A 21,107-nucleotide genomic window follows, 5' to 3' on the forward strand; every position below is an offset into this window, starting at 1 on the left:
GAAATGTAAAGGTAGATGTTTTGTAGCAAAAGTAGAGGAGTGATTGACTTTGAAGTCCAAGAGCAAAGGTCCCTGGGACCATCAAGGGAGAAGAGAGGATTGGGGGACCCTACCTAGAGAAGCAGTGACATCAAAGATGGAGGCAGAGACGATGATGTGGAGAGATGAATTGGCTGGGAACTCTAGACCCAGAGAGGGAGAGGAGCTGTGTGCTGATGACCAGTATGGGGGTGGGGGGTCAGGCTTGCAAGGGTGTACCCTTTGGTTGGTTGATGATGCATGGAGTGGATTGTAAGCATGGCAATGAAACGATATACGATAAGATGAATGTAAAGCTAATGTTCTCCCATGTAAACTATCACATAATTCACAATAAAACATTAAAAAAAACCAACAACAGTATTTGTAAGTTGTTGATAGTAAAGTAGTATCAGTGAATTTGAGTTTTTGTTTCTTTTTTTTTATGTGGGTTGGGCACAAGTTTACAGAGCAGATTTTAACAATTTGTACATATTGTGTTGTGTGACATTGGTTGTAATCCTCTCAATGTAAGTTTATTCTCTCCACTTTCTCCCTTGTGTCCCCACACCCATTTGTCTTTCCTGCCCCTTCCTGATTTCTGAGCTTTGTTTTGGGGAAATGCTGCCTTATTTGTCTCCTGTAGTTGACTGTTTTGAAGAATACATTCCTCCCTGTGCTATTGTTCACTATATACGTCTGTTGTTTGGCTGCAAGGTGATTTCAGGAATGGGTTCAGTTCCAGGTCTGAAGGGTGTCTAAGAATCAGTCTTGGAGGTTCCACTAGTATCTATCAGACCTGTTAAGTCTGATCTTTTTCACTGTTTTTGAAATTTGGTTTGCATTTTTCTTCCGTTCTGTCCAGGACCTTCTGTTGTCCAGATCGGAGCAGTTGGTAGTGGTAGTTGGGCACCACTGAGTCCTTTTGGTCTCAGGCTAGTGGAGTCTGTAGTTTGTGAGAATCCTTAATCTTTTGGATGAATGATTTCCTGAAGTCTTTAATTTCTATCAATCTTCTTTCAACCAGATTGGAAAAAGCCAACAGTTGCATCTTAGATGACTACTTGTATGAGACAATTCTTATAAAAAGTCAAGAAAAGGTTTAGATGCAGAAATAAACATGTTTTGATGGTTACCAGTGATGGAGGGGAATGGGAGGGAAAATTACTAAGTAGTAGTGGTGGTGGCTTTGTGCTACCAAGTCAGTGCTGAGTCGTAGCAACCCTGTATAAAGTTTCTGAGATTGTAAATCTTTATAGGAGTAGAAAGTCTCATCTTTCTCCCACTGAATAGCTGGTGAATTTAAACTGATGAACTTGTGGTTAGCAGTCCAACTTGTAACCCACAACAGCTGGTGTTGTTGCCATTGTTAAGTGCTGTTCAGTCGGTTCCTACTCATAGCAACCCTGTATAGAGTTTCTGAGGAACAAGCTAATGGGTTTGAACTGCTGACCTTGTGGTTCTCAGTCCAGTGCTGATCCTCCAGCACCACACCAGGAGTCCAAAGAAGTTGGTAGAGTTGTTCAAATTTCTCATCATTGTCTTAAGTGTTTGGTTTGGTGTATAATTTGAATAATGATGGTATTGCCTGGTCTTCCTTGAAGGCAAATTTGAAAATTATCCTATCACTGACAGCATTGTACTTTAAGATGGAGGTGGTGGTTATGTGCCGTGGAGTTGGTTCCAACTCATACTGACCCTGTACAGGGTTGCTGAGGCTGTAAATCTTTACAGGAGCAGAAAGCCTCATCTTTCTCCCGCAAAACTGCTGGTAATTTTAAACTGCTGACCCTGAGGTTAGCAGCCCGATTCGTATCTTGAAATGTTCTTTTTGACAATTAATGATGCCATGTCGCTTCAATTTGTCATTCCCAACACAGTAAAAATATGATTGTCTGGTTCAAAATGGCCAGTACTAGTCCATTTCAGCTTGCTCATGCCTAGGATCTTAATCTTCATGCCTTGCATTTCATTTTTGATGACCTCCAATTTTCCTAGATTCATACTTTGTACATTCCATGTTCCAATTCTTAATGAATGGTTGTTTCTTCTTATTTTGAGTTGTGCCCATCATCAAATGAAGCTTCCAAAAGCTTTGTTCAATCAACATCATTAATATTGATTCTACTTTGGGGAGGTATGTCTTCCCCCGTCGAATTTGGAGAGTCCTTCAACTTAGGGGACTCATCTTCCAGTACCATATCAGACAATGTTCTGCTGCTATCCATAAGGTTTTCAGTGGCTAGTCCCACAGAAGTTTATCACCTGATTCTTCTACCTAGTCTGCCCTCAGTCTGACAGTTCCACCGAAGCCTGTTCAGCATGTGACCTTGCTGGTACTTATACCGTTGTCATAGCTTGCAGGATCACAGCAACACACATAAACCACCACAGTAAAAGAAACTGACAGTAAAGTGAGGCCCTTTCTCAAAGACTCTAGAATAAGTTTAACCATTAATAAAAGATGAGTTTGTCTAGTTTCAATAGTTCATTAAATTGGAGTAATTCAATATTTGCCTTTTTGTGTCTGATCTATTTCATTTAGTATAATGTTTGCTGCACCGCGGGAGAAAGATGAGGCTTTCTACTCCCGTAAAGATTTACACCCTCGGAAACCCTGTACAGGGTCGCTATGGGTCGGAACCGACTCGATGGCACATAACAACAGCAACAACATACCTGAGCATTTATCAAAACTGTTTCATCAAAACCTTAGCAAATGACAATACAGCATTTCTCTTTATGACTGAACGATATTCCATTGTATGTATGCATCTCAGTATGCATATTCATCAAGAAGTGGGCATTTTGGTCATTTCAGACAAATTACCCTATCACTGACAGCATTGTACCTTAAGATGGTGGTGGTGTTTATTGTGAATATAATACAATGAACAATGGTGTACAAATATCTGTTGCAGTCCCAGCTTTCAGTTCTTTATGTCATATACCTAGAAGTGGAATTGTTGTTGCTAAATACTGTCAAGTTGGTTCTAACTCACAGCAACTCTGTATAGATAGGGTTTTTGAGGCTTTAAATCTCTATGGGAGCAAAAACCCTCAACTTTCTCCTGAGAAGTAGAATTACTGGATCTAAAAGTAATTTTTTTTTTTAACAAGTGCTTTTCAGTAAATAAAGGGGGGAGGAGTCTATACATTGAGATGAAGAAACTTAATTTGATTCATAGCAATTTATGCTAGATAGTTATGAAGCAAAGATTAAATTGATACATTGTGGCTTGCTAAATGAGCTTCGCATCCCCTCCCCCTCACGACTGCCCCCCCCCATCTGCATCATTTACAGTATCAAATGTCTATTGTGTTTGGACAGGAAAACAAAGTAAAGAAAATGAGTTGTCTGAAAAGAAAAATAGGAGGGATATGTTGACTCATCTCATAGACTAGAAAGAACAAATTCTTTGCATTTGTTGAAAATATGACAAACACTAGACTGCTAACCACATGAGTCCTGGTGTAATTCTGTAGAATAAATACTGAACTATTAACTGAAAGGTAGGCAGTTCAAACCCACCAGCTACTCCTTGGAAACCATATAGAGGGTTGCTATGAATCAGTAATGACTCGATGACACGTAACGACAACATCATATGACCATAAATATCAGATCTTTCCACTTCTTTTAAGTGAAGGCAAAATCTTGAAACCTCTGAGTTTGAAAGTAGGAGCTTATTGGTTAAGCACTTTGCTGCTAATCAAAAGGATTGCAGTTTGAGCCCACCAGCTGCTTTTCTTTGAAGGAAAAAAGAATTAGCATAGCCCTATGCTCATGTAAAGGAGCTCTGGTAGCATAGTGGTTACGAACCAGGCTGCGAACCTTAACGTCAGCAGTTCGAAACTACCAGCCGCTCTGCGGGATAAAGATAAGGCCTTCTGCTCACGTAAAGATTTACAGCCTCGGAAACCCTGTACAGGGTCGCTATGGGTCGGATCCGACTCGACGGCACTTAACAACAACATGCTCATGTAAAGATTACACCCTAGGATAACTACTGGGCAGTTCTATTGTGTCTATAGGACCACAATGAGCTGGAGTCAACTCCAGGACACCTAACAAAACAACTCCGTTTTCAGACATCTAAGGACATTTTCTAGACAGCATTGAACAACCTTTACACAATTTTGGAGGGAATATTTTATGAAATCACTCTTATTTTCTACTGCAGACATTCCTAAGACTTTAATTGTGATGAAGTGCTTCTGTTGCTGTTGATAAGCGCCTTCAAATCATTTCCGACCCATAGCAACCCTATAAAGGGTTTCTGAGGAGCAGCTGAATGGTTTGAACTACTGACCTTGTGGTTCAAACTGACCTTGCAGTCCAGCACATTATCCATCAGCACCACACCAGGAAGTGCATCTATCATTTAAAAATTATTTTATTTTATTGCTGTTGAGAATATGTACAGTATAACGTATATCAATTGGACAATTTTTACACGTAGATGTCAGTGACATTATTACATTTTTCTCGATATGCAACTGTTCTCCCCTTTCTTTTGTCCTGTTCCTCCTCCATTGTTATTGTTGTTGTTGTTAAGTGCCGTCGAGCTGGTTCCGACCCATAGCGACCCTGAACAGGGTTTCCGAGGCTGTAAATCTTTACGGGAGCAGAAAGCCTCATCTTTCTCCCACGGAGCAGCTGGTAGTTTCGAACTGCTGACCTTGTGGTTCGCAGCCTGATTCATGACCACTACGCTACCAGAGCTCCATTCCTCCCCCATTAGCATAAGCTTATTGCCCCCTAGTTTCCTTTGTGGAGTCCTGGTGTGGCACTGCAGAATAAGCACTGGATCTCAAGGTTGGTTTGAACCTCAAGGTGGCTGTTCAAATGTACCAACATCTCCTTGGAAACCCTACACGGACAGAATCGCTATGAGTCGAAACCAACTCAATGGCATTTAACAACAATAATAACAATATTTCCAGTGGCGCCCTGGTAGCATTGTTGTTGTTGTTAAGTGCCGTCGAGTCAGTTCCGACCCATAGTGACCCTGTACAGGGTTTCCGAGGGTGTAAATCCTTACGGGAGTAGAAAGCCTCATCTTTCTCCCGCGGAGCGGCTGGTAGTTTCGAACCGCTGACCTTAAGGTTCGCAGCCCGATTCGTAACCACTACGCTACCAGAGCATTTTGGGCTGCTAATTGAAAGGCCAGCAGTTTGAACACACTGAGCAGTCTGAGGAAGATTTCATGACACACCACCACCATATTTCCTACCTAATCTTTTAAGTAGCAATTGTTAGTCGATTTGATACCACATAGATGAAACTTGAAAGAGGACAATGCTCAAGGCAGACATTCTTTACTAGTTTGGCTAAGCACTGCTCTGGAGGAAGACGAGGTTTTCTGTTCTGACAAAGATATATAGCCTCAGAAACCCTATCAAGGGTTATTATGAGTCAGAATTAACTCTATAGCACTTAACAACAACAACAATATACTTTGCATATATTTGTTGTTGTTGTTTCTTTGCTGCTATTCCAGGCAGTCCATGGTATATTCAGTATTCTTCACCAACACAATAATTTAAAGGCATTAATTCTTCTTTTGTCTTCTTGATTTTGTATCCAGCTTTCACATGCATATGAAGGAATTAAATACCCAAGTTTTGGGTCTGGCACACCTTAGTCCTTAATGTGATATGTTTGCTTTCTAACACTTAAAGAAGTCCTTTGCAACAGATTTGCCCAGTGTAATATGTCATTTGATTTTTTGACTGCTGCTTACATAGGTGTTGATTGTGGACCCAAATAAAATAGAATCTTTGACAGCTTCAATATTTACTCAATTTATAATGGTGTTACTTTTTGGTCCTCATGTTAGCACATTTGTTGTTGTTGTTGTTTTTAAGATAATCCATATGGAAAGCTATTGACTTTGATCTTCAAGTCCTCTTCAGCAAACAAGGTTATTTCATCTGCTCATCAGAAATTGTTAATGACTCTTCCTCCAATCCTGATGCCTCCTTCTTTTTATAGTCTAGCTTCTCAAATCATTTGTTCAGCATAAAGATTGAATGTTATTGTTGTTATTAAGTGCCATAGATTCAGTTTTAACCCATAGCAACCCTGTATAGGGTTTCTGAGGAGCAGCTGGTGAGCTTGAACATCCAGCCTTGCGGTTCAAACTGACTTTGCAGTCTAGCACAGTAACCCACAGTGTCATTCCAGGATGCCTACAGATTGAATACGTATGATTAAAGAATACAACCCTGATACTCACATTTCCTAATTTTAAATAATTCAGTTTCCCATTGTTCTGTTTGAACTGCCCTTTGTGTACAGGTTTCATATGAGCACAATTAAGCGTCCTTTCCCATTGTTCTCAACATGGTCCACAGTTTGTTATAATTTACACAGTCCAGTCAAATGCCTTTTTATAGTCATGTATTCTTTACTTTCAGTCAAGATCCATCAGAATTCCACAATGATATGCCTCCTTTTATGTCCTCTTCTAAATTCATCTTGTATTTCTGGCAGTTCCCCATTGATGCACTGTTGCTGCCATTTTAAAAAATTATCTTCAGAAAATTTGTACTTGTGTGTGATATTAATAAGAATGTTTGGTGTAATGGGCTAAGTGTAGAACTGTTAACCAAGAGATAGGCAGTTTGAACCCACACACCACTCTGCTGTAGAAGATGAGTTAGTCTTACTTCCTTACAGACTTATAGTTTATGAATACCTATGGAGCAGTTCTGATTTGTCTGATTGGGTCTCTGTGAATTGGAATTGAATCAATAGCACTTGGTTTGTCATATTAATGATGATGGTGGTGGTTAGGTGGTGTTCTGTGGAGTTTATGCCAACTCAAAGCAACCCTGTATAGGGTTTCTGATACTGTAAATCTTTATGGGAGCAGAAAGTCTCATCTTTCTCCTAAGGAACACCTGGTACACTCAAACTGCCTCCTTTGGGGTTAGCAGCCTAACAAGTAATCCACTATGTTACTATTGTTGTTAAGTACCATGGAGTCGGTTCTGACTCATAGCGACCCTGTATAGGATTTCCGAGGCTGTAACTCTTCACGGTTGCAGAAAGCCTCATCTTTTTCTCGTGGAACAGCTGGTAGTTTCAAACTGGTGACCTTGAGGTTAGCAGCCCAATTCGTAACCACTATGCTACTGGGCTTCTTACTAGGCTCCATATTAATGATAATATTAGATAGATATTAGATTCTGCATTTCATTGTATCTCCTTTCTTTAGAATGGGCAAAAATATGAATATTTTCCAGTTAGTTGGTCAAGTAGCTTTCTTCTCAATTTCTTGGCATAGAGGAGTGAGCATTTCCAGCATTGCATCCATTTTTTGAGACATCTCAATTGGTATTTCACCAATGTCTTCAGGGCAGGTTAGACTTCTTCCTCTCATGCTCTCAGTCCTTGGTAGCTGTATAATACATACCATTTATTAATGTATATGATTTACATTTTCAGTTATTTTTCTAATATATATATATAATTTTTTTTCCAAACAAGCCTAAAGAATACAGTATATTAAGTATTACCAAAGGAAATAACTATACCCATAAACAGATGGAAAAGTATTAGCAGGGAGATTCAGGAAATAATTTCTAAATTGTCAAGATTTGACTACACATTTTCAAAGAGGGACTTATTCTTTTGAACCTTGTATGTAAGTATTTCTTACATCTACAAAGCATAGAGATCTTCATGGTATTATTGGAAGCATGAATTCCTTCCATCTTTTATAACTCTAAAGTTTTCTGTTCAAGACTTCTTTTTTAACAGTCTTTTCTTTATTATGTTCCTACAGGAATTTCAAGGGCTGCTTCTAGATCTCTTTCTTTCTACTTCAGTTTTGAAAAATTCTACTGGGGTTTCTATTTTTGCATTGCTTTAGCAGATGTCCAAACCATTTAAGACATGGCCTCTATATCCTTGACAGCTATTTGAGGGTGTCAGTATGTTCTCAATTCATTTCTTTGTGCCTGAGCTTCTCTTGCATTTTCCTGTGGAATGAATAAAACAAACATCGAAGGAGTACCAATTGAGTGCAAGTCACTCTGCTAAGTACTTGGGACAATAATTAAGACTTGTTTCCTGATCTTGAAGAACTAAGAAACAAATAGAGGTGGTATAACTCATTCGTATTACTTATAGAGTCTAAATAATTGATCTCCACTATTTGAATTAAATCTTTTCTCACCTTTCTAAATTCTTGTTACTCCGTTCAGTACCAATTACTTCATTCTACAGCTGGGACATGTTCCTGTATTTATTTAAATTATTAATAATGAATTGCTTTTTAGCATTTCTTCTAATGGTCGTATACAAAGTCTGTTTCCATAAAAATGTTGTCTAGAAAACACTATAGAATAGTTCTACTCTGCCATACAGCATCATTATGAGTGAGACAGATTCAATGGCATACAACAAAGTCACGTATATAATATGTACTAGAGCTCTGGTAGCGTAGTGGTTACGAATCGGGCTGTGAACTGCAAGGTCAGCAGTTTGAAACCACCAGCTGTTCCACGGGAGAAAGATGAGGCGTTCTGCTCCCATAAAGATTTACAGCCTCGGAAACCCTGTACAGGGTCGCTATGAGTCGGAACCGACTCCACGGCACATAACAACAAGTTTCATAATTTAATTAATTGTTATGAAACTTTATGATGAATTCTATTGCATTCTTTATCTATAGAAGACATTTTATTTTCCAATATAGTACTTTAATGTCATACATATGTATTTATCAGCAAATCATTATTAATAACATATTAACTCGAATTATTTCGATATGTTAAAAGTGACAAATATCAACATATATGTAAAACATGTATATTTGTAAACATAGCATTTCGTTTTTATTGCAACCATATCTAGGCTAGGCTAATAGTGTTGAGGTAATTCTTTCACATTTAAATGATCACACCCAGCAGCTATAAATAATCCCTCTATTATGTTAAATAACTTAGATCTCTATTGTCAGCCAGTTACTATTCAAAAATCTTGAATTCATTTTATTTCTATCCTTCAAGTTCAACATACTGTACTGCATGTATAATTGGTAGGTCATATTGCACAAAATCATACAAATACATTTAATAATAGATTGAACTCAAAGTACTTTTCATATAATTAACTTGAATAAAGCAGCTCAGCATTCTGAAGAACTGAATAATTAAATAGGCCTGTATTATTATCCCCATTTTATAGATGGAATCACAGGTACAAAGATATTAAATAATGTGCTGGAGAACATAGATTTAGTCAATAGCAGGGATAAATTGGGAGTAATACTCAGAATTTGCATTAGGAGAAAAAGTTCAGCAGAAATTTCTGCTACATCTGTATTCTACATAGAAAACTAAATAGAAATTATTGCTGCCCTTGTTGTTAATATTCATTTGGTATCAAAAATATGCTAGGTATTATAATATACACAGAATGAGCTAAAACCCCCTAACCCCAGCCCAACTATATATCTAATTCCCCCAACTTATTACTAGGACAATCAAATGGGTATTTTATCACCTTAATTATTTTTAAGAAATGACACCAATAGCAAAGAATCTTGTGAGTTAATTGGTAAAGATAATACATCTCATATTCTCCCAAGTAGTATTAACCTTTCCTCTTATTGTAAAATTGGAGATAGAATTTGAAAATGCACATATGTCTAAAAGAGAACTAAAAACGCTACCCATCAATTGGATAGTCCTATTAGTCAAGTCACTAATTCAGAGTGTGTTCACAAATCCTTAGTCAATTGTAGTCATAATATTCTTATGGGTAAGATCCATATATCATTCAAAGTCACCAATCATCACAAACGCATGTGAAATGTACATTATCACTAGTGTATAATTAAGGACAAGATATGTTAAAGATACTTGTATGCCTAAAGACTCAGAGCTTGGTAGTACATGGCTTGTTGTTAAGTGCCATCGAGTTGGTTCCAACTGATTACAATGGGTTTGAACTGTCAACTTTGAGGTTTGAAGTCCAGCGCTGATCCTATAGTGCCACACCAGGAGTCCAGCTGGTCTTTGATCTAATATCAGTTCTTTGCATTTCAACCTAATTACTCTCATATTGATATATAATTTTTAACAAAGTTTTTATTGTGAATTAAGTGACAGTTTACAGAGCAGAACATCAGTTTCACATTCAACAAATCATATACTTTGTTTCATTACAATGATTACAATCCCCTCCATGTGCCATCAGTTAACAGTATTTCTCTATATTCATTTTAACTCTTTTTTATTTTCAGACACTCAGGCATATATAATAATATAAACCACCTGCTTCCTGGCTGCCAGCTCTCAGTCCCTCTAGTTCCATGAATCTAGAGTCCTCAGCTGCTCCCTCTCTGCATGTCCCCATCTCTGCCTCTGGATAAGGTCCCACATTCTGCTTGTGCTCTTCTCCTTTGATGGTCTTAGGGTCCTCTGTTTCTGGACTGTAAGATTAACTACTCCCCCATTTTCGTTACAAAACTTCTACCTTTACAATTGTGACAGTCTCAATTAGTCATGATAACAATTATTCACTACTGAATCATAAGAATAGTATCCTTATCTCTTTTCACCACACCCATCTAGAGAAGACGAAAACTATTCTGTGGGGATTATATCACCCCCTGCATACTTTAAAAGTATGCTCCCTCTTGAAAACTTGTAAGCCAGCCACTTTGTGCCTTTATTGCACCCTCATTTTAGGTAGCCAATGTCTAAGTTGCCCAGTCCTATGTATCCTGTGTACAGAGGGGGTAGCATTGATACTTGATGTGAAGACTCCTTCCCTCTCTGTTGCTATTTTGAGCTACTACATCCATGAGTATAGATCAAGTTCATCAAATTGTAACAATTTACCCTCGTTTTCTTTATCAAAAATTGTTTGTTTTTATTTTCTTCTAGTCAAGTTCTGATCATCAAGTCATCGAGGCTAGGTCAGATGGGTACTATCTGCAAGTCTGGGTGTTCCTGTGCATCTTTCCTTACTTAATATCAGCTGGATGAGTCACTCTAAACTCTATCCCTCTGCAGCTATGTCCTTGTCCGTGGTCTCAGGTGTCCCCAGGTCTCACCACACTTTGGATCAACCAGCCCTTCTTCTTCTCTCTCTCTCTTCTCCAGATCAACTGGAGTTAATGCACTGTGGTTGAACTCAACCCATTTCTTCATTGCTGCCTTTCCCCTCTACCACTAACCAGTAGACCAATGTGGTTGCCAACAAGCTTACATGCCTGTTCATGTGTTCCTTTTGAGTTTCAGTCTTAGAGGGGGTGTTTGTCCTGAAGGAATTTGATTGCTTGCCTTGATGGCTTCCTGATATATAATTTTTAATGAAATGTGTTTAAAATTAAAAATATTTGTGACCTTATAGGATAATGCACTGGACCACAAAGTCAGTTTAAACTGCAAGGTTTGAGGTTCAAAATCACCAGCCACTCCTTGGAAACCCTTTACAGGGTCTCTATGAGTTGGAACCAACTCAATAGCACTTAACAACGTCAACAAGCTAGAAGAGCAAACAAATAATCTTGGAAGAAGAGCAGCCAAATTGTTCCTTTTTGTTGTTGTTGTTAAGTGTCCTCAGTTTATTCTGACTCATAGTGACCCTGTGTAGGGTTTCTGAGAAGCAGCTGGTGAGTTTGAATGGCCAACCTTGTGTTCAAGTCAATCTTGTGGTCCAGTGCTTTATCCTACAGTGCTACATCAGGACTTCTTAGAAGCTAGGGTTAAGCACAATTGTGAGGATGGCACAGGACTGGGCAGTGTTTCATTTTATTGTGTATGAGATCACTATGAGTCAGAACTGACATGGTGGAACCTAACAGCAACAACATACAGATGAATATTAATTCAATGAAAACATAATTGCATCAATATCCAACAAAGTTTTCTACCTTTTAACACTGGGACATAAACGAAATAATAAGATTCATTAAGCCTTACCCCCAACATACCTCTTTGTGAGCTTCCATCAGTTTAGCAACTCTGCAAGGATTTGAAAGATGTGTTGTGGACTGTAAAGTCGATTTTAACCACAAAGTCAATGGTTCAAACTCTCCAGATGCTCCTTGGGAACCCTATCCAGAGTGGCTATGCATCAGAACTGACTCGACTAGCTGTATTTAACAACAACAACAACAACAACAATTTTCTTCTAGTTGGCTCAAACTCATGGTGACCTTATGAGTTACAGAATGAAATTTTGTACAGTCCCACAGCATTTTCATCATTATTAGTATGTTTAATCTGTTACTGTGGCTATTTTAAAATTTATCAATGTTATATTTTCAGAATGTATGCAAGAGGACGGATCCTTCATCCAGGAGACCAGTAAACATTTACAGCCTCAGAAAACACTTATAGACTTGCTATGAGCTAGAATCAACTCCACAGCACACAGCCACCATATTTTCAGGAACTAAGATCATCTTAGAGTTTAATTGTCTTCTACAGCCCATTTCAAATCATGAAAACCTAATGTGCTCAGACTTTAGTGATTGGTCCTTCTCTAGTCTATGTAAATTAATTCAGGTCTTCAAAACATCTTTGCATTTTTAACAAGAGAAATAAAAACAGGGAAGTTCAGAAATTCACTGTTCCATCGAGAACCCAGCTAGGATCTCCCCCACAATCCTGTTTTATCATATTTTTGGTTTTTCTAAACTTCTAAGATGTATTTCAGGCTGAGATGAAAACTCTGGAAACAGACAATAAGCATTATGTTTTCTTCTATAATACTATCTTCTAGATGTAGTGATTTAATGGTCTGTTTACTTAGGTGGTTTGACAAATGCACTTTCTGAGGATTAGGGCTATATGAACTCTATCAGTTATGTAAAAGTGTGGCCCCACAGAGATAGAGATATTTCAGAATTTATGTTCAAGCACTCTGAGAGTGATAATGAGATTGAAGTTGTCAAAGACTTCATTTTTCTTGGATCCACAATAAACATTCATGGAAGCAATAGTCAAGAAATCATATGATGTATTGCAATAGACAAATCTGCTGTACAAGACCTCTTTAAAATATTCACAAGAAAAGATAACAGCTTGAGGACTAACGTGCACCTGACTCAAGCCATGGTATTTTCAATAACCTCATGTGCAAGTGAAAGTTGGACAATGTATAAGGAAAACTGTAAAAGAACGGATGCATTTGACTTATGGTGTTGGAGAAGAATACTGAAAGTTCTATGGACTGCCAGAAAAACAAACAACTGTGTGTTGAAAAGAAGTACAGCCAGAATGCTCCTTAAAAGTCAGGATGTTGAAACTTTGTCTCTCATACTTTGGATATGTTATCAGGAGGGATCAGTCCTTAGAGAAGGATTTCATGCACAGTAAAAAAAAAAAATAAAAATAGGAAGACCCCAAACTAGATGGATTGGTACAGCGATACCAGCAATGGATTTAAGCTGAACAATTGTGAGGATGGCTCAGGACCAGGCATTGTTTCATTCTGTTGTGCTTCGTGTTGCTATACGTTGGAACCTACTCAGCAGCACCTAATAGCACAACAACGGGCACTTAACTTCAAGCCAAATATACATGTGTGCTGTTGAATCAGTTCAAATCCATAGAGATCCTGTGTAGGCTGTAAATCTAGTGGGAACAGAAAGCCTCGTGTTTTCCCTAATGAGTGAGTGGCTAGTGGATTCAAACTGTTTACCTTGTAGTTAGCAGCCCAACGTAAAACCCACTATACCGCCAGGGCCTCAGTGAATTATATATATAATGTTGTTGTTATGTGCCTTCAAATAAGTTCTGACTCATAGTGACTCTGGACAGGATTCCCAAGGAGCAGCTGGTGGGTTTGAACCACTGACCTTTCTGTTAGCATGTCAGTGTTTATCCTACAATGCCACAACAGGGCTACACTTGTTCATCTTTAAAACTACTAAAATGTAAATCAACAGAGACATAGGCAATTAATGGTTTACTGATTACAATGTTATGGTTATTAATTTGTTAAAAAATTGATTGATTGATTTTTTTTTTTTTTACTATAGAAATCCGTCCCTTCATACAATGATTAGCTACATTTTTACAACAATTATCTAAGTTGGCTCTATGTTGTATTAACCTTGACATTTGCTGAATTCATAAGTATTGTTGTTAAGTGTCATCGAATCAGTTCTGACCCATAGTGACCCAGTATAGGGTTTCCAAGCAATGACTGGTGAGTTTCAACCACTGACCTTGTGGTTCAAACCCACCTTGCAGTCCTGCACTTATCCTACAGCACCACACCAGGATTCAGAAGTAAGTGAGGATTTATTCATCACATTTATAAAAAATCTGCTCACTTCCCTTAGATTTTTAGATGTAAAAATAGAACTAAAGTTTAAAGATACTTAATCAGCCTGCTTTAAAAAATTTTTTTTCTTTTTACTAGAGTCCCTTCCTTATACCTGAAAGTATACACTCGGAGTCATCTTACACACAAGTTACAATTGGGAATTCTTTGAACTTTTTATTAATTCACTTTCGTGTCTCAATCTCTCATATAAGTAGAACATTGAAAATAATCTTGGTTAACCCCTTGAACTAGAGTAATTCCTTCCAAGAGAGATTCCTAGTAAATAATTTCCCCTCACTAATTGCTGATTGGAAGGAACGCATTATGGGTATCAGGGATTTTGTATGTCATGTCTATTACCATGATTTCTATCCTAAGCCCAGGTCAAAGGGTCCTATAAGCAGAGTCAAAGAAAAATCTCCACAGCTAAGAAATGACATGAGTGGCAGTAACCGAGTAGATTCATACCAACCCCATTGTCTCTTATAAACACATAGTCAACTACATTTCCTATTTCTGTTGGGGCCATGTTACTAGTTTTAACTAATGGAGTGAGAGCTGAAATAAAATGTCACTTCTGAACACAGAGCAGGGATCCCACCAAAGCCTATTTTTGTAAGAGTAGGGAGATCTGTGTTGGAAGACGTGCAGCCAGAGTGCTCCTTGGAGGCCAGGATAGCCAAACTTCATCTCTCATACTTTGGACATGTTTTCAGGAGGGACCAGTCGCTGGAGAAGGATATCATGTTTGGTGAGGTGGAGGGTCAGAGAAAAAGAGGAAGACCCCCAGAGAGATGGATTGGCAAAGCGACAGCAACAGTGGCCTCAAGCATGGCAACAATTGTGAGGTTGGCCTAGGATCGGGCAGTGTTTCGTTCTGTTGTGCATAGGGTCACTGTGAGTCGGTACTGACTCAATGGCACCTAACAACAACAATAAGGGAGCTAAAAATGATTTTTACATTTTTAAAGGCTTTTCAAATGTATATGCATGTAGTTTCTTTGTTGTTAATAACTACTGAGTCAACTTCTACTCATGCGACCCTATAACTGAATGAAATGTTGCTTGGTCCTATGGCTAATTTATGATGGTTCAAGACCACTGTTGTTGTCCTGTGCATTTTGATTACCTTCCAAACAAGTGGGGTCATCTTTCAACATATTGGATAATATGTTATTGTAATCCATAGAGTTTTCATTAACTAATATTTTGGAAGTAGATAGCTAGGTCTTTCTTCTTAGTATGAAAGCTCTTGCTGAAACCCATCCATCATGGGTGGCTGATATTTGAAATACTGAAGACATATTTTCCAGCATCATACTAATATGTACACAGTCACAGTACCAAAAACTTGACAGATGGGTATTGCTACAAATTCATAGAAAACTTTATTAAGCAAAAATATTAACATATAAAGCCATTGTTTCTTGTCAGTTCCTTCAACTTCACTTCTGAATGTTGGTGTTTCTTTATCTCTAATCCTCCCCTGAAGAACTGTGTGTACTTCAATTTACACCATGTCAAAACATCAGTCTTCCATCCTTGGGACTCCCTTGGTGCTTCTTTTCAATGTTCTTTGAGTTTGAGGCTCAAAGAGAAGTCTCAAGGGGAAAGATCACAGCTGTAGGATGGATAGAGTACATTTTCCCAGTGAAATTCTTGGAGCACGACACTTGCTATCCTCAAAGAATTAATAGGGGCACTGTCTTGATGGGAAAAAAATTCCTCAGAGCAAATTTCCTGGCCTAGTTCACACCAATACAGTTTTAAATTTTATTAAAACTTCTTCAGAGTAAGCCACCATGATTATTCTGTGTCCTTCAAGGAAATCTATCAAGATTATCCTTTGGAATCCTCTAGAAATCAGTCAACATACCTTTTTGTGGTGCTGTGGATTAATGTACTGGACTGCAAAGTCCTTGAACCACTAGATTGGCCATTCAAGCTCACCAGCCACTCCTCGGAAGCCTTATACAGGGCTGCTATGAGTCAGAACTGACTCAGTGGCACTTAACAACAACAACAGTGTCCTTTTATGTTGACTTCTCTGCTTTAAATTGGACTGGCTCAGCAGATCCCTCAGAAACCACTGATTCGATTAGATTTTGCACTCTATATTGTACTGGTAAATCTAAGACTTGTCCCTGATTACAATTTGTTCCACAAAATTATTTTGATTAGCTTCAATCTTGTAAAAACACTGATGACTTTTTGAGCTACCTTATCTTGATTCAACACTTTGGGCACACATCAGCCAAAAGCTTAATGAGGCCAAGATGTTTATTTAAAATTGGTAATGTATGATCCCAACTTCAGTGGCTATCTCATCAATGTTAATTCTTTGGTTTTCTTCTACCAATTTCTGGACTTCATTCAGTTTTTTTTCTTCATAAGAATTGACAGTCTTCACTCTCATGACTCCTCTTTGAGGTCTTCCCAACCTTCCTTAAAATGCCTGATCCATCTAAAAGTCATTGCATTATGAAGTAGAGTGGTGGTGGCAGTTGTATGAAACAGAGTCAGTTATAGAGATATCAAGAACTGAGAATACTGAAGGAAGAAGTCCAAGCAGCACTAAAGACGCAGGTGAAAAACAAGTCACCACGAATTGTTGAAGCACCAATTGACATGTTTCAAAAAATGGATGCAATGATGGAAGTACTTACTCACCTATGCCAAGAAATTTAGAAGCAAGTTACCCAGTGAAATAACTGGAAGACAGCCACAATTTTTGCCATTCTAAAGAAAGGAGATACAACAAATTGCAGAACTTATCTAATAGCATCACTGATATGACTGATAGAGACCCAATTAGACAGAATAGAACTGCTCCCTTTATTTACAGAAAAGTACTTCTTAAAAAATTGTTTTCATGCAGGTAAGGAATTTATTTATAAAAGTGAAAGTGGCTTCCAAGAGGAGATGCGTTTTCTTATCAGGGGCATGTCTACATGGGCCGTGTTTGCACCAAAACCGTGAAGAAGGCGGCCTGGGCCATCCTTGAGAAGTACTACACTCTCCTGGGCAAAGACTTCCACACCAACAAGTGTGTGTGAAAGGAAATCGCCATTATTCCCAGCAAGAAGCTCTGCAACAAGATAGAAAGATATGTCACTCATTTGATGAAGCGGATTCAGAGGAGCCCCGTGAAAGGTATCTCCATCAAGCTGTAAGAGGAGGAGAGAGAAGGGAGAGATAATTATGTTCCTGAGGTTTCAGCCCTGAATCAGGAGATCATTGAAGAAGATCGCGAGACTAAGGAGTTGCACGCTGGCAGTCTGTCCAACTTGCAGGTCACTCAGCCCACCATTGGAATGAATTTCAAAACCCCACGTGGAGCCGTTTGAATCTTTCCACTATGCTGTAATATTTTCAACAAACCTGGGAACACCAAAAACAGAAAAAAGAAAAAAAAAAAAGAAAAAAAAAAAAAGGAGATACAAGGGGAGAGGACGGGCCATAACGCAATCATTTTTCATTTGAGTACGCTTTAAATATGGCAGATATATATATTTACCATAATAATGAGAGAGAAAGAGGAAAATAGAAACTGGATTGTTCTCTCTGGAATTTCCCCATCTGGGAGGGTTTATGGTGTTTGGATATGGTATTGGATGCATGAACAGCTTTTCTTCAAGATGGACTCTGCTGCAAGGGCATCTGGGATGCTGATAATCACTTATTATGGGATGGATCTAACAGTGTCCCAACCCCAAACACCCCTTCTGGAAGGTCCTATCCTGGTCACGGTTGTAGATTCTGGACATGCTCTGGATCAGGTTCAAGGCTGTTCTAGCCTCATGAGTTTCTGAAAGACAACTTCTCAGGACACTTCACAGGAGAACAAAAGGCTCTAGGATATGAGCTGGTGATTTTGAGGCACAACTTTTCTGCAGTTGGGGCAGTTGTATCTTTAACTCTATTTGCAAAACTTCTAGTCATGTTTTTGCCACTTCCAGCTCTTTATTTTCTTTTTAAAATTTCTAATTCCTGAAATATGTTGTTGTTGTTAATTGCCGTTGAGTCGGTTTCAACCCACAGAGACCCTGTATATGGTTTCCAAGGAGCAGTTCATGAGCTTGGACCAACCACCTTGCAGTTCAAACAACTTTGCAGTCTGTCGCATTAACCACAGCACCACACCAGGATGCCTAATTCCTTGGATAGAGCCTACTGTAAATCAAGATGTCCACGTGAGTTCTGCTAAAAATTTGATGTTAGTTCTGGTTCTGACCACAAATCTTTTTTTTTCTTCCTAAGACAAAAATTATCCTTTTATTATTTTTTGGAAGGTACCCTAATGGGACTAAGTAATGCAAGCATATTACAAAAAGAACTTGTCTGCAGTCATGTACTGATCAGAGAGACATGTTTAAACATATTTTGTTTGGAATAAACTCTTACATGTATGAACCGGAGCTACAATTTTTGTCTTACCCTCTTATATGTCTGTGTGACTTAGCTATCCATGGTGTAACTTAGTTCAAATGTGGTCATGATAATTGTGATTGAAAGGAAAGTGGTGCAGTCATTTTAGCAGAATGAGATTGAACTGGATTTTAAAAGTTCTAGGGGATGCAGAATACTAAGATTTTCACTTTATATCATATTTTCTATAATGAAAAAATGTTCCATATTTTACAACAAGGAAAATGTCTCAATGAGCTTGGTTGTTGTTTTGGCAATTAATGTTAAATTCTGTTCATCTTCCACAATGAAAAATTAACTTTCACAAAATTACTTTAATTTTGACATTGGTGCACAAATACTTGTTTCATAATGCTATAATTATAAGTGAACAAATGAAAATATAATGAATGTATTACAGCAGATAATATATTCTTATTTAAAGAATAAAAGAAGATATAATGTTCAAAACCAAATATTGCAACAAATTGTATTTTATTTTTAGGTAGATCTTTCATCTCTAAAATGCTATATTTAAAAAAAATTCTCTTTGCTCTTACAAATTCTTCAATGGTTTCATCATGATTATGCTGCTGAACAGTATCTATTTCCATACATGTTGTTGTTGTTAAGGGCTGGCCAGTTGGTTCAGACTCATAGCGACTCTGTATTGGGTTTCTGAGAAGCAGGTGAGTTTTGAACTGCCTACCTTAGAGGTACAAAACCAACATTGTGGTCCAGTGCTTATCGTACAGGGCCACAGCAGGACTCCTTTTCCATACTGAATGTTATTGTTGATAAATGCCATCATAACGACCTGGTATAGCGTTTCCAAGCTGGTGAGTTTGAACCACCAACCTTGCAGTTCAAACCAACCTCGAGTTAGAATTCTTAGCCTAGGCATCACACTAGGATTTTCATACTTAATAAATGTAAGGAATCAAATCTTTCTTGAATCATTGTTGTATGCTGAGGTTTCCTGAATAAAAATGAGCTTACTGTGATGCAGTTTCTGATCATTAATGTAGGTATATACAAATAGCAATTTCTTCATATTATGTTGTATTTTATCTTATATTACGGAATCACACATGCCTATATGAATAAAATCTGTCTTTCCTGATTCTGTAAACTTAGTTCTCATGTAAGAACAAAATTGTCAGCCTTCTCCAGAAAGCTTATATATAAGACATCAGGGTAAACCTGCACTAATTTTTGGGGTGCTTTCATGCTTTCTTCATTGGATAGATCCACATTAAGAATAAAAATCTATTTGAAAGAACTTCATACATTTTTGCCCTTCTTTTCTTGCAAGATTTAGTGTGTAAACGATGATGTAATATAGGGTTATGGTGCGTAACGATACTTCTGGAGCACCTCTATCATTTACTTGTTCCTTTCCAATGCTTCTGTGATAGTGAACTGCTTGACAACCAGTATTTGGCAGCAATTGTTTTGCTGTGTTCCCCAATTTTCAAAAGTGTGTCTTAAACTGTATAAATACCCTGTTAGTGACAGGTAGAGATGTGTGCATCTCTTCAAATTTACTTTGAAATGTTGACTCACATGATGAAATTACTGCAATATATGATTCCACATAGCAAATATGGAATAAAAAAAAAATGAAAACAAATAATAATAATAAAAAACACACACAAATACTCTAGTGTTTATTTTATGTTGGTGATGTTTTCAACTTCTCTCTTTTTTTTTTTTCTTAAATGTTTTATTGTAAATTATGTGATAGTTTACATGGGAGAACATTAATTTTGCATTCATTCTATCGTACATTGTCTCATTGCCATGATTACAATCCCCTCCATGCATCATCAACCAACCAAAGGGTATACCCTGCAATCCTTCCCCTGTACCCCCCAGGTCTTCAGCACACAGTCTCTCTCCCTCTCTGGATCTAAAGTCTCCAGCTGCTCCATCGCTCCACGTCATCATCTCTGCCTCCGTTTCAGGCATCACTGCTTCTCTGGGTAGGGTCCCGCTCTCCACTCTTCTCCCTTGATGGTTCTAGGGACCTCTGCTCCTAGACTGGAAAGTTAATCACTCCCCTCCTTGCTATAAAATGTCTACCTTTATATTTCCAACCTTCACAATCAGTCCTGATAACAATTATTCACTATTGTATCACAAGAGACCCGTCTGCATTTCATTGCATCAGCCCCACCTAGACAGATTGAATACTACTCACTGGAGATTCTACCTTCCTCCAGGCCTCAACTTCTCTTTTGGTATTGCCTTTGTCTATGTCTGGTTTTCAGCTATATTGTCTAAAGCATGTAGAATCTGGTGAATGATTCCTGGATTACACTCATTGCAAAAGCATGCACTTCCCAATGTTCATTAGAAAGATATTTTAGTACTC

At 38.1% G+C, this 21,107-nt stretch overlaps 1 pseudogene; it reads left to right on the forward strand.

Annotated features, from left to right (window-relative positions):
- Window positions 1-17,274: 17,274 nt before the first annotated feature.
- On the forward strand, window positions 17,275-17,670 carry LOC102824650 (annotated as a pseudogene).
- The last annotated feature ends 3,437 nt before the right edge of the window (window positions 17,671-21,107 follow it).

This window comes from Chrysochloris asiatica, unplaced genomic scaffold (assembly GCF_000296735.1).
Source record: "Chrysochloris asiatica unplaced genomic scaffold, ChrAsi1.0 scaffold00014, whole genome shotgun sequence".
In the NCBI taxonomy this organism is placed as follows: domain Eukaryota; kingdom Metazoa; phylum Chordata; class Mammalia; order Afrosoricida; family Chrysochloridae; genus Chrysochloris; species Chrysochloris asiatica.